Source organism: Pseudopipra pipra, chromosome Z (genome assembly GCF_036250125.1).
Source record: "Pseudopipra pipra isolate bDixPip1 chromosome Z, bDixPip1.hap1, whole genome shotgun sequence".
NCBI lineage: Eukaryota > Metazoa > Chordata > Aves > Passeriformes > Pipridae > Pseudopipra > Pseudopipra pipra.
In genome coordinates this window covers 31,564,360-31,576,297 of record NC_087581.1, presented here as the reverse complement: position 1 = coordinate 31,576,297, position 11,938 = coordinate 31,564,360, and the positions used below count along the sequence as shown (strand labels likewise).

The following is an 11,938-nucleotide window of genomic DNA, read 5'->3' as shown; positions in this document are numbered from 1 at the left end:
TAGCAATGAATAACAATTCGTGAGAGAAATTTATCTTGAATCTTCAAAGTAAATGGTGAAGGTCCAGGCTTTAGAAGCTTGACAAGCACTGTTCTCATAGCACTGTTCTCATACGTAACCCCATTTCATCATATCAGAACACATCTATCATATTTCCAGTGCAAACCAGAAGCTGTGATTAACCACTCTTAAAATCACAACTATACACACTGACTTTACAAAGCCACATCCTTATTCCTGACCATGACAGCCATTTATCAATTCTGCTCAGCTGGGACATAATAACAAATCACACACCAGTGTATGCAAACACTGTCTGCAGCAGTAGTTGCAGGAGAGGAAAAAAACAAGGCAGAGAAAAGGAAGAAGTAACGTAACACTGTATGAGTTCCAAGGATGAGAAGAATTGTGCACAGGAAACCAATATAACAGTTGCAAAATACTCCACATGCCAAGAGGGTTCTTCATCAGCACTCTGTGGCCCACTCAAACATTTTGCTTTGCTGTTTTGAAGGAAACAAGTTAGCTTGGAATTTCTCAGTAGCTATGAAATAAAAGGCCTGTATTGATTTCTGTGGAGTGACTGCTGCTCCAAACGGCTGCCTTTGGCAAAAAGCAAATACAAATGGTAAACATTTTAAAAATGGGAGGTGACTGTTACTTACATACTTTCAATTTTCATTTTCATTCTTTTGCATGAGAGGATCATTCATCATGATACCTATAAGCCTTTTTCTCACAGCTGTCTTAATTCTGAAAGGGAGGTATAAAATCTAAGAATCACAAATAATTGAAAGGAAATGCCTTTAGTCTGTTCTCTTGCCCTAAGACAAGATCTAAACCAATTACCTGTCCTTACACCTTCAGTGTCAAAGATACTGCAGTCTTTCAGGCCATCTACTTCAATATTTAACTACCCAAGTGTGAAAGTACTGGTGGTTTGGGGGGCTTGTTTTGTTTTGTTTTGCTTTCCCCTTTGATGCTTAACATAAATCTTTCTTCCTGCAAACCGAGCTGTTATTTCTTATTTCAGAGCAAACACTGGTACTTCCCATTTTCAGAAACACTTTGGATATTTGAACACAAGCCATCCTACTTTTGGCTGAACAGCCTGAGTTCTTTTTGTTAGGTTATTTTGTTCATTCATATTTTTATTGAGTTCATTTTGTTCAAGTTGTCAGGTGTGTCATGTTTTCCAGTGGGCTGTTTTTATTCATCCTTTGTAGCTTTTCTCCAGTTGTCCAAAACTTTAATGAAATACAGTCACCAAAACTGAAAAAAACCCACTCAATTTTAGGCTTTATCAGTTTCAAATGCAGTGGACGTATTACTTCGTATATCTTACTGAGGATATTCTTATTTAAGCATCTAAATATTGTGCTGGATTATTGGACACTGGGATGACAATGCTGATAGATATTCAGGATAGCTACTAATACTCTCTGATCTTTCTTTGCAAATCTGTCGATCTCTATCCTGCATTTTTCATTTTATTATTCCAACCTCCTTCACTTTGAAATCTTTCTCTTCTATGTCCTTAATATTTTTTTCCAAGGAGCTGCTGGCATTCCTGAGCTCTTTATTCCGTTAGAATCCTTTCCTATGAGATTTTTTTTACTAATGATATTTTTTATTTTCATCCTAGAAATAATGAAATCTGTAGTTTATTACCACAATCATCAATGTTGCTTTTCACCTTCAAATTCCCTCTCTATACCAAACATCAGATGCATTTCATCCTGTTTTCTTTCTTACTGTTGGAATAACAAATTTGGCCAATACATTCCAAGAACTTGTTAATATTTTGCATTCTGCTGCATGCTGTACTTCTACCAAAGTCCAGCCTAGTCTGAAATTATTTCATCTACCTCATCACCTTTGATTGGTGTTTTATCCTGACTAACCATGAAAGCACCTTTGTGATTTTTCTCTTTTATCATGACTACAGATTTTAAACACCTTTATCTCCTGACAGACTCTGCCTCTCAGAGCAAGCGTGCTTGAAGAGTAATATCGTACTCACCTTCTTTGTCTGTCCTTCCTAAAAGGTTTCACATTCTATATTTGTATTTCAATCATGGGATTTATGAAATTACTGTTAGACTAAACAGATCACGATCTTGATAAAGCAAGAAGATTTCCAGCTCTTTACTTTGATATGCTTTGGTAGAAGAAATAATTTAAAGTGGCAGTTTGTAAATAAAGTATAATATTAGTCCAATTCGTATTAAATTGAATTTAATTAATCTTGGACAGTTATTTTTATCTGCTTAATTCATTTTTGTTCTCACTGCACAAATGGATGCATTACTGACTAAGCTCATGTTAAAGGTCTGGAAGGAACATAAGGGGTTGAAAATGAGATATGAGTGACTCACTGTAGTGTGAATACAGCTTTCATTCAACAGAGATGAATGTTTCTAACTATAAATCTGATATTATATAGATTCCAGATATTTGAAATTGCCCAAGTCAAAATGTTGTTGGGAAGAAAATTCCAAGCTTTATGCTAACACTGTACAACAGAAAACAGTGACTGGGTCTGAACGAAAGTATGTCCTTTCCTCAGTGGCCAGTTCAGCAATATCACAAAGACACTGTGACACAGTTATTTTACAGGTACCTCTATGTTCAGCGAAATCCATTTCTTCTTTTAGATGGAAAAATTTACCAAGCCAAGGCTAATAAAAAGTACTAATGAGTAAGTGTTTTAGTTCAAAATGGAAATGAAGAATATGTGTGTTTATCACTGTAGACACTGTACAATCAATAGATTATCAGATTTTATTAACTCATTAAAACTTATTATGTGTGCAATGGCAGGTACTGAGTCTAATTACGAGGGAAACATGATAAGGAAATTTGTTCATTCATGCAAATAGTCAGGTAAAACAGAATAGACACTGTATGAGAAGAATCAATTCATAGTTTTATTTATGTAACTCCTAAGAATATATGAAGAAAGTACCTCACACATTTGCCAGCCTTAAAAATCAGAACTCAAATCACATTGCAGCAGAGCATACATAATAATAGATTATAATACATAACCACAATTCTAACTATCACAATGACTGGTATATTTGCTACTAAATGCCTTTGACTAAGTCTTGGTTCTCAGTGCATTTCTGTGTAAATTTTGTGCCAAGTCGTTACTTTCATTACTTCAATTAAAATGATGTTACCTGCTTTATTATAAGATAAAACTGTAAATAATTTTTCTTTTTCTTAACTGTAAAACTTCCATAATTCCTGTATCAGAATATAGCCATCATCAAATAAAATTACTGTTATTAAAATTTGTCCAGTTTACCTGGAACTGCAGGCTGGAAAGCCTGATGTTCACTGCAGGGAAATTGATAAAAACAACAATATAACATGCAAATAATGGAACCATGGATAAATATTAATAAAGAGGAAAGCATAAACTTGGCTTTTTAGAGAGAAATCATGTTCCACAAATCTTGTGGACCACTCTAGTTACACATCAGCTCTAAATTTTTCTATTATATATGATTTTCCCAGATCCAACTCTCCCTCACTCTTAATGTACAGAATGCTCCTATACCATTTCTTACATTATACTCAACATACTTTCAAATGTCAGCTAGATCCTGGCACAAACAATTTTGGCAGCAGGTGGCAAGTATAACTAAAAGATGGAAAAATCACTTCTTTGCTCAACACTAGCTATTTTTTAATGCTGTTGCTTTACCATTTTGTTAACCTACCTGCTGTACAATTTAGATTTACTTTCTTTTTTTCCTTTTTTTACTTTTTTTCTTTGCTAAGTCTATCTGTTTCAAATTTGGATATCTCTGGTTCCAAAAATCATTTACTTCAGCAGTGAGACTGTGAAACATTAATTTAATCTGTTTTTTGATGAATGATATCTAGGTGTCTCTTGAAATTATCTTTCTAAAATACAAGACTATGGTAGGTTGCAAAAATGAAGACAGAAACTGGATTAGAAGCAGAAATGACTGTGGGAACCAGGTAGGACATTAGAAAAATGACCTTCCAGAGAAGGAAGGTGGACAGGATCATTTTGAAATAGCTGGTATCCAAGCACTTTTATCAGTCAAGGTAAGAAGGAAAACAAAATTGTAAGTAGAAATTCCAGCAAACATATGCCACAATCTTAATGAAATGTCTCTTTGTTTAATTTGTTTATTTTTCATACACTTATGCAACTCTATTGGTGTTTCTACAGTATAGGCTAGAGATATTATCCCTATGTCATCTGGTCCTACTCAGGGCACTAGTAATACAGGAAAAAGCTCACAGATTTCTCAAGAAAAAGATTTTTTACTGCCTGTAAAAATGAGATGGTTATCAGTGTTGTGAAGAGAACATTTGAACAATCACAAGGGATACAGTAGGATGGAATGAAGGACAATATCAAGGTATCTGTCAAGAAAGTCAAAAGGAAGGTCTGAACTGAGAAGGTTCAGCCAGGATGTGTTGGTATCCAATTTCAATAATCATACTGATAACAAAAGATGCCATACTGGAAAATCTCTTATTTCCTAAAATGTGTCACTTCCTGCCTATCTCTAGTAGCAACAACTTGCACCAGGATGTTTTCACAACTTAGTATTTCAGAAAATAAAACTGGATGTTGACAAGGAACACTGCAAACTTTTCAGTGTACGGAGTGAAGCTATTTTTTTACTTGTTTAACTACTCTAAGCAATTCACTTAGCCTTTCTGTAAAAAATTTTCACTAATGATTAACAAACAAAGCTTTACAAATTAACTTTATTATTCAATGCTCCTATTTTCAACATGCTATATTTTCATGGTTGCAGTCTGCACCTCAGATAACCCACACCTTTCAGAAGTATCTGGCCTTGAGAGTAAGCACTGAGATAACATGTAGAGGATCAGAGGGAGAAACACGGAAACTACTGGAGGAGTAAGAGCTGTGGAGTAATTCTTTTGTAAGCAGTCCACACTTATAAAACTGCTCAACTGAAGAGGATTTTGCCTGTTTATTTTAAAGAAACTGAAGTTTCACGGGTGAAAAAGAAGTGAGAGGCTTTGAATTGCTACAAGTTACTTTTCATATGCAGCATTACTTTCTCATAGCTCTGAACATTCAGCTGCCTAATGTTTATGTCATGTATTTTTGATACAACTACTTGTCTTTCTAAATATATTTACAGCTTCAACTTCTGCTGCTGTCTTTACACGTGAAAAGCAGTTCCGCAGATATCCCTCTGATACAACTAAGGTCCTCCACAGAATCATTCATGCCATGTGGATTATGGATTACTTTGTGCTGAAATAAACCATTCTTTTTGAGTTAGACAACAGATTATGACTGCGACCATTTAGAATGTCAAATTTCTAAAACAGATCTTTCTCCAAAGTGTCCTAATAAGTTTTGCATATTAGTGTTATCACCACACATATTTACATTCATTGAGTGACTCAAATACTTCATCTATCTTTGTAAAGTTTATCCTTCTTTATAATCTTATTGGAGTCTTTGCTTTCTACAAAACAGGAAAGAAGTTTGTTTGAAAGTACTTTTAATTGTCCTCTTACATCTTAGAGACTATTCATGAGTGGGAATTCCCTTCAAACAGGGAAGTCGTAGCTGCTCCAGTGACACCATCTAGTGGGGAAGAGCCCCACTGCCAGTAATGCAGCTGAGCTCTGTGAGTGTGAGGTTCCCGACTGAACGCCCCAACTGATGGATTACACATTACCTGCTTTATCTAAGTCTCTATGCCCCGAGACAATTTACTCCCAGATAGGAGGCTGAATGTTACATCAGAGTATGTTAAAAAAATAACTTAAGATCTCTGGGTACATCACCTTTTTTAAACATTTTACCTCCTTGGACCAAAAAATTCAGCGTATTTTTGACCACCATAAATTTCATGTTTGGAGGTTAAAATTTAGAAATGGTTCCTTAACTGTTAATTGGATAAAGATTCATTAGACATAATGGGCTTCTTGTAAATTAATGAGCCACAAAACTTGTATTATTATTTTAGGGAAGTAAAACAACTGGACACCATTTGCTCAACTCCCGAAACAAGAACAAGAAGGCACTAATGGAAAAAACACATCTATGGGGTAAACATTCAAAGAATAGAGGAAGATTTATAACACTCATTATCCTTTAATGCAACTTTAAAGCAATAACTATAATGAAATAGTAAAAGAAAAATTTGGTTCCAGGACAAATTATACATCCAGTAGGGCTAAGATTTAAAAGCTATATTGATATTTTCAGGGACTTTAGAGGGACGTGTAACTGTTTGCAGAATTTTACTGGGACTGAGGTATTTTAGTGTATGTGGTTCCAATAGATTTCAACTATTAAAGGATGTAATTTTTACCTTCATATGTCAATATAGTGTTTGGTGTTCTTTTGCTGACCTATGTTTCCACACCTCAATATAATCACAGAATCATGAATGGGTCAGGTTGGAAGGGACTACAGTGGGTCATTTGGTCCAACCTCTCCACTCAAGCAGGGCCATCCCAGAGCACATGGCACAAGACTGCATCCAGAAGATTCTTGAATATCTCCAGTGAGGGAGACTCCATAACCTCTCTGGGCAACCTGTTCCAGTGCACAGGCACCTATAAAGAATGTCTTCCTCATATCCAAGTGGAGCTTCCTGTGCATCAGGTTCTGCCCGTATTGTCGTATTGCTCAGCATCACTGAGCAGAACTTGGCTACATCTTTGACACCCTCCTGTCAGATACTGATAGACATTGATGAGGTCCCCTCTCAGCTGTCTCTTCTCAATGCTGAACAGGCCCAACTCCGAATTTCTTGACAGGAGTTGACAGATGCCACAAGGAGCATTCAGTTTAATGCACTGCAAAAAAAAAAAAGTCAATATGGACAACATTAAACCAAGTAAAAGTAGCCATTGTGCCTTCTTCAATGAAAGGTCTATAGCTATTTTGAATGGCTGAACCCAGACTAGAAACAGAGGTCTTATATTCTCTCCTTGCTTATTTCTAAAGGAAGAGAAAAAAGCTGTAGCTTGCAACAACAACAACAAAACCAACCAAACAAAAAACAAAACAACCAAAAAACCACAAAAAAACCCCAACCAACCAACCAAAAAAATCCCCAAACTGACAAACCCCAGTGTCATGGTTTAACCCCAGGCAGCAGCCAAACCCTGCACAGCCACTTGCTCTTTCCCCTGCCAATGGGATTGGGTAGAGAAATGGAAGGGTAAAAGCTAGAAAACTTGTGGGTTGAGGTAAAGACAGTTTAGTAGGGAAGGCAAAAGCCATGCACATAAACAAAACAAAATAAGGAATTAATTCCCTGCTTCCCATGAGCAGGCAGGTGTTCAGCCATTTCCAGGAGAGCAGGGCCCCATCACCTGTAATGGTTACTTGGGAAGATGAATGTCATCACTCCAAGCATCCTCTCTTTCCTTCTTCTTCCCCCCCACCTTTATATATTGAGCACAATGTAGTATGGTATGTAGTATCCCTTTGGGGTCACCCCAGTTGGGGTCACCCCAGTTGGGGTCACCTGTTCCAGTTGCGTATTCTCCCAACCTCCCATGCACTCCAGCCTCCTTTGCCAGTGTGGCACTCTGTAAAGCAGAAAAGGCCTTGTGTCTGTGTAAACTGCTGCTCATCAATTACAAAAACCTCTCTATTACCATCACTGTGTTCAGGACAAATCCAAAACACAGCTCTATACCAGCCACTGTGAAGAAAACTAATTTTACCCCAGCCAAAACCAGCATACCCAAAGACCCCAAAACAAAAAACAAAACTCAAACCAACAAAGAATCATAACCATCTTGCATGGCTGTAGTGTTAGAGGACCTTTCTAACTTGACAGTGGATCAGGAGGTCAACAGAATCCAACACCACTTCAAAAGTTCCCAGTGCTCTCTACACTTTATCGTATGATAAGGAAAGCTCTACATTTGATCAAAGACAAGCAAACAACAAAATTCAGAGTGAATACAGTCCCCTGGTTTATTCTTTTATTAAAAACTCATCCAAGTTCCGTAAGTAAAAGCAGACATTTCTCATATGCAACATGTAAACAAAATCTTGCAATTTACTGTTGTTACTTTGCAAAATGCGTTTCCTTCTCCTTTTACTTTTGAAGGCTGTGGTTGCACACACCATGTGTGCTTTCTAGATTAGAAAGGCAGGCCTGATGTTGAAATACAAGCCAATGCACAAAACATTTTTTAGGCAATGCAGCTGCAATAAATTTAAATATTCTAATGCCTAGTATGTTAAAAGAAATATGACACCAATGTTCATGATTTGTCCAACACCAGCACAAGTAACTCACCTTGCTTGGCCTTAAGCAGACAAGGAACTGTAATTCATAGATCTATCATATCACTTGGGAAGCTTCTGGAAAAAGTTCTCCTGCACTAGTGCTGCTTTCAGAAGTTCTTCTGACCTAAGTCTTTCTCATGTTCCCTGCTACCAATACATGCCTAATAACCTTAATAACTTGGAGTAAAAGTAACAATTTTTCTTCTGCATTTACTTTAAGCTATATACCTCCCTTTTTCCTAAAATATGTAAATAGCTCTTACCATACAGTTCATTACAGTTCAGAGCATTATCCTGTGGGAATCAGAGAATAAAACAATGGAAAGAAAAAACATGCTTCTGGGAAGGAACCTTCATCTGGAAAATATGTCAAAGATGGAAGATACTGAAAGAAAAACATTTAATTGCAGGCGTTAGGGTCAGGGAAAACTCCCAAAGGATCCAATGATATGAACCTAGAAGACAATCTGAGGAAGGGAAATGGGGTTTCTAGCGTTTAATAGAGTCAAGAAACTGAAGAGACTAAGAACTGAGGATAAATTGAAAGAGTTTTTTTACTTTTGTTTGGTATAACTGAAAATTTTTGAGGAATTGAATGGCCACTTGAAACTGAGGAGAAGAAGGAACAGAGAAATGGAGGAATAGTCAAAGAAAGAGAAATTTGAGGTAAATGACTCCTTGCATTACACTATTTTAAGAAGTAATTTACTACAATTTTCTGTAGTCTCTCAGCAACTGCAACTGGGAAAGACTGTATATCAAAATCCATACTGTCTTACCTTAGACATTAAATTGAGAAATGCAGGCCAGGACTGCAGGTCAAGACAATAAGGTCTCGGGGCCAGGACAACTCAATTTCTGCAGATACTGCTAAAAAGAAAAGTTTCTGAAATGTGACTGAGCCCACCTGATGGGAGCAGCTGCTCTGGCTGACAATGCTCCATCTCCAGGGGTGAGGATATTGCTCACCTGGGGGGCAGGTAGGCGCCATGCAGGGGCTACAGAGTTCTCCATTGGCAATCATTAAAAAAAACCCCGAAAACCAAAACCAACCAACCAAACAACAGTTTCCCCAATCACTATTTGAGCATTGTCACACGTTTCCAAACACTACAAAGAAAACATGTGAGATGACTTTACCTGATGGCATTTAAGTCCGTTTTGAGGATGTGGTGGTCGCTCTCCCGTTTCTCAACGCCTGTATGCAGCAGTCCTCACCACCCGAACCTGCCGGCGGTGTTCCAGGGCAGCAGAACCCGAGGCAGAATCCCACCTTCGTCCACCAGGCAGAGCCTTTGGGATTCGGCAGGAAACGGGTTAAACTCGGAGCCTCGGCTCCAAGAACCCGGCGGGCGGTTCCATTGCCTGGCGAGGGGGAACCCACTTATACGTTGTTAATTATTCTTTATAAAATAATGCCAATACTCCAAAAGGAGAGCAAGAAGCGGTCATTATAAAACACGAGAAGCAGGTCTGCGAAGTAAAAGGAGTGGACCTGAGGTAAAATCCTGAAGGCACTTCTGTCCATTCTCCTGCGTGGGCAAGTTGCGCTCAGCCCGGTCTGAGGGAGGAGGCGAGGCGGCACCCCGGTAGCGTGTTTGGGGCTCGCAGGGCGCTTTAGGAGTTTTAGATACACTTTAATTTCTCCTTCCAGCATCACAAGAGCTGTTCTCCTCACCGGCTGCTTGTAACAGGCCTCGTTTGCCTGAGCAGGACTGGGAGGAGAGGAGGAAGGGCGGGCGGGGGAGCGGTGACGGCAGGAGGGTTCTGAGGCGACAAAGGCGCGGGAAGCGGCCGGGGCAGCCCGGGGTGCTGCTCGGTCAGGGGGTCAGTAGCTTTCTGTGGTGCAAATAATAACAACCTAATCTGTCGTGCCGAGCCCCGTGGAAGAGGTGTGGCAAACAGGCTTGGGAGTCCTAAACATAAACGCCCAGTAACTCGGCCGTATATCAGATGCGGTGTTAGGGAGCCGGCGCTGAGATACGCCCCAGGCGGTTCGGGAGCGGGCTGAGGGCGTCCTTAGGCATCTGCTCACACCAGTGTTTTGGAGTGTCTTAGAGACTTTGACTGTGTTCTTTAGGATCGATTTAGTACGTTAGTGTAGGGAAAAAAAAACACCTCAGACTTTTTTTTTTTTTTCCCATTAACGATAAGAGTTTCTCAAGAAAGCGAGGAACTGGGTTCTTAGGTCCGTGCCTAGACGGGAGGAAACTGAGGACACTTCAAGTGTTATGAAGGAGCTGGTTTATGAGCAGCTATTAGTGATAAACATAGGAGAGCCTTCCATCATACTAAAAATATTTCTGCGGAATCACAGGCATGGGCAACGCTTCCCAGGCAACTATATAATGCCAAGCCCACTTCCTCTGAGAAACTATGAAACTTAAAAGCAGACCAAACCCACAGAGAATAAACAAATTTGGAGCATAAAATAAGTGAATAGGAGTTGCATTGTCTGTGGGAAGCCAAATTAATTTTTGTAACGTATTTTCTTCTGTGTTGTTTATAAGAAGATTTCTTGTCTGCCTAATTACTCCTAAGTAACAGCTGAGCAGTATGAGCAGTAATACTGTGGTAACATGATATAGGTGGAGAGTCCACATATTCCAGAGAAATATGTAAGAAATTGAACTACATTATAACCTTCTGGGTCCCTCTGGGGTTCACCCGTGAAACAGCACCAGGAAGTTTGCTATAATCATTATTCCTGCACTGTTTGTTTTTGTGGCTAAATAAGGATTTCAGTGCACTAGGCTAGCAATCCAGAGCCTTTTTTGAGCTCTACATTAACACATAACCAAAAATAGTGCTTAATTAAAAAGTTGCAGTATGTTTTTGCAATCAAAGGGAAGTGTGTATGCTGGAGGAAACCTATTATATTAATAGCGCTGTAACTTTTTGCTTGGCACATACAGAGTCGTAAGAACTTATCCTTTAAATTTCTGCAAATGGAAAAAACCCGTATTCCTAAGGACAATAATTAACTCTTATTCTACAGCTACCTAAATATGTAGTTGTATTCCTATAGCCAGGTTATTACAGCTATATAACTTCCCTGAAATTACATGTGAAATTTTCTATTTCAGGCATTTTGGCATCAGTATATAGCATTTTGAATGAAATTTTTGGGAACTGGACAGATTATATCTATTACATGTGAAGAGCACCAGCCATAAAGAAGTCTCATATAGAAATCTCTGAACTGCTTTTAGAAGAGGGTAAAGCTTGTAGAGGCCTGGTAAGAAAATCTTCATTTAAATATACACAATTTTATTGTTGGGAGGGAAGATTATTAAAGGAGTGAGAAGGAGGAAGAAGATGTAACTGCTGATCAGTTTGATAGATCTTGAATATTCAACTGTTATGTGGTTTTGTACTAACTTCATAACACCATGAAGGTCTTCAGATTGATATGTAATACAGTGTTCATCATAATGAAACAAACCCTCACAGAGAGGCTATCAAATATGTGTGTGACACTCCTTCCCCTATAGGCCTTATAATATTTTTGAGTAATCATCAGCGACATAGGAATACTAAGCATTTTTCTTACTTTTCATGTTCTAGTTGGTATTAATGAGAAGATGTAGAAAATAAGGTGACCATAAGAATGTCATGACTAACTGTAAAATAAGGCAT

The 11,938-nt window shown here is 38.3% G+C and overlaps 1 protein-coding gene and 1 long non-coding RNA gene across 2 annotated transcripts in view; one reads left to right on the top strand and one right to left on the bottom strand.

The window, feature by feature from the left end:
• Positions 1–2,908: 2,908 nt before the first annotated feature.
• LOC135407719 (uncharacterized) lies at positions 2,909–10,674 on the bottom strand. Its single transcript, XR_010426984.1, has 2 exons — positions 9,440–10,674; positions 2,909–6,846 (listed from the first exon to the last, which is right to left on the bottom strand). It is a non-coding gene; the product is annotated as an uncharacterized LOC135407719 (long non-coding RNA).
• The window catches only part of NIPBL (NIPBL cohesin loading factor), a 162,531-nt gene continuing 160,417 nt past the window's right edge, over positions 9,825–11,938 (top strand). Inside the window, exons 1-2 of the mRNA XM_064643011.1 lie at positions 9,825–9,888; positions 11,386–11,537. The gene's annotated coding sequence lies outside the window, so the exon portion shown is untranslated. The remainder of the gene's footprint in view (positions 9,889–11,385; positions 11,538–11,938) is intronic.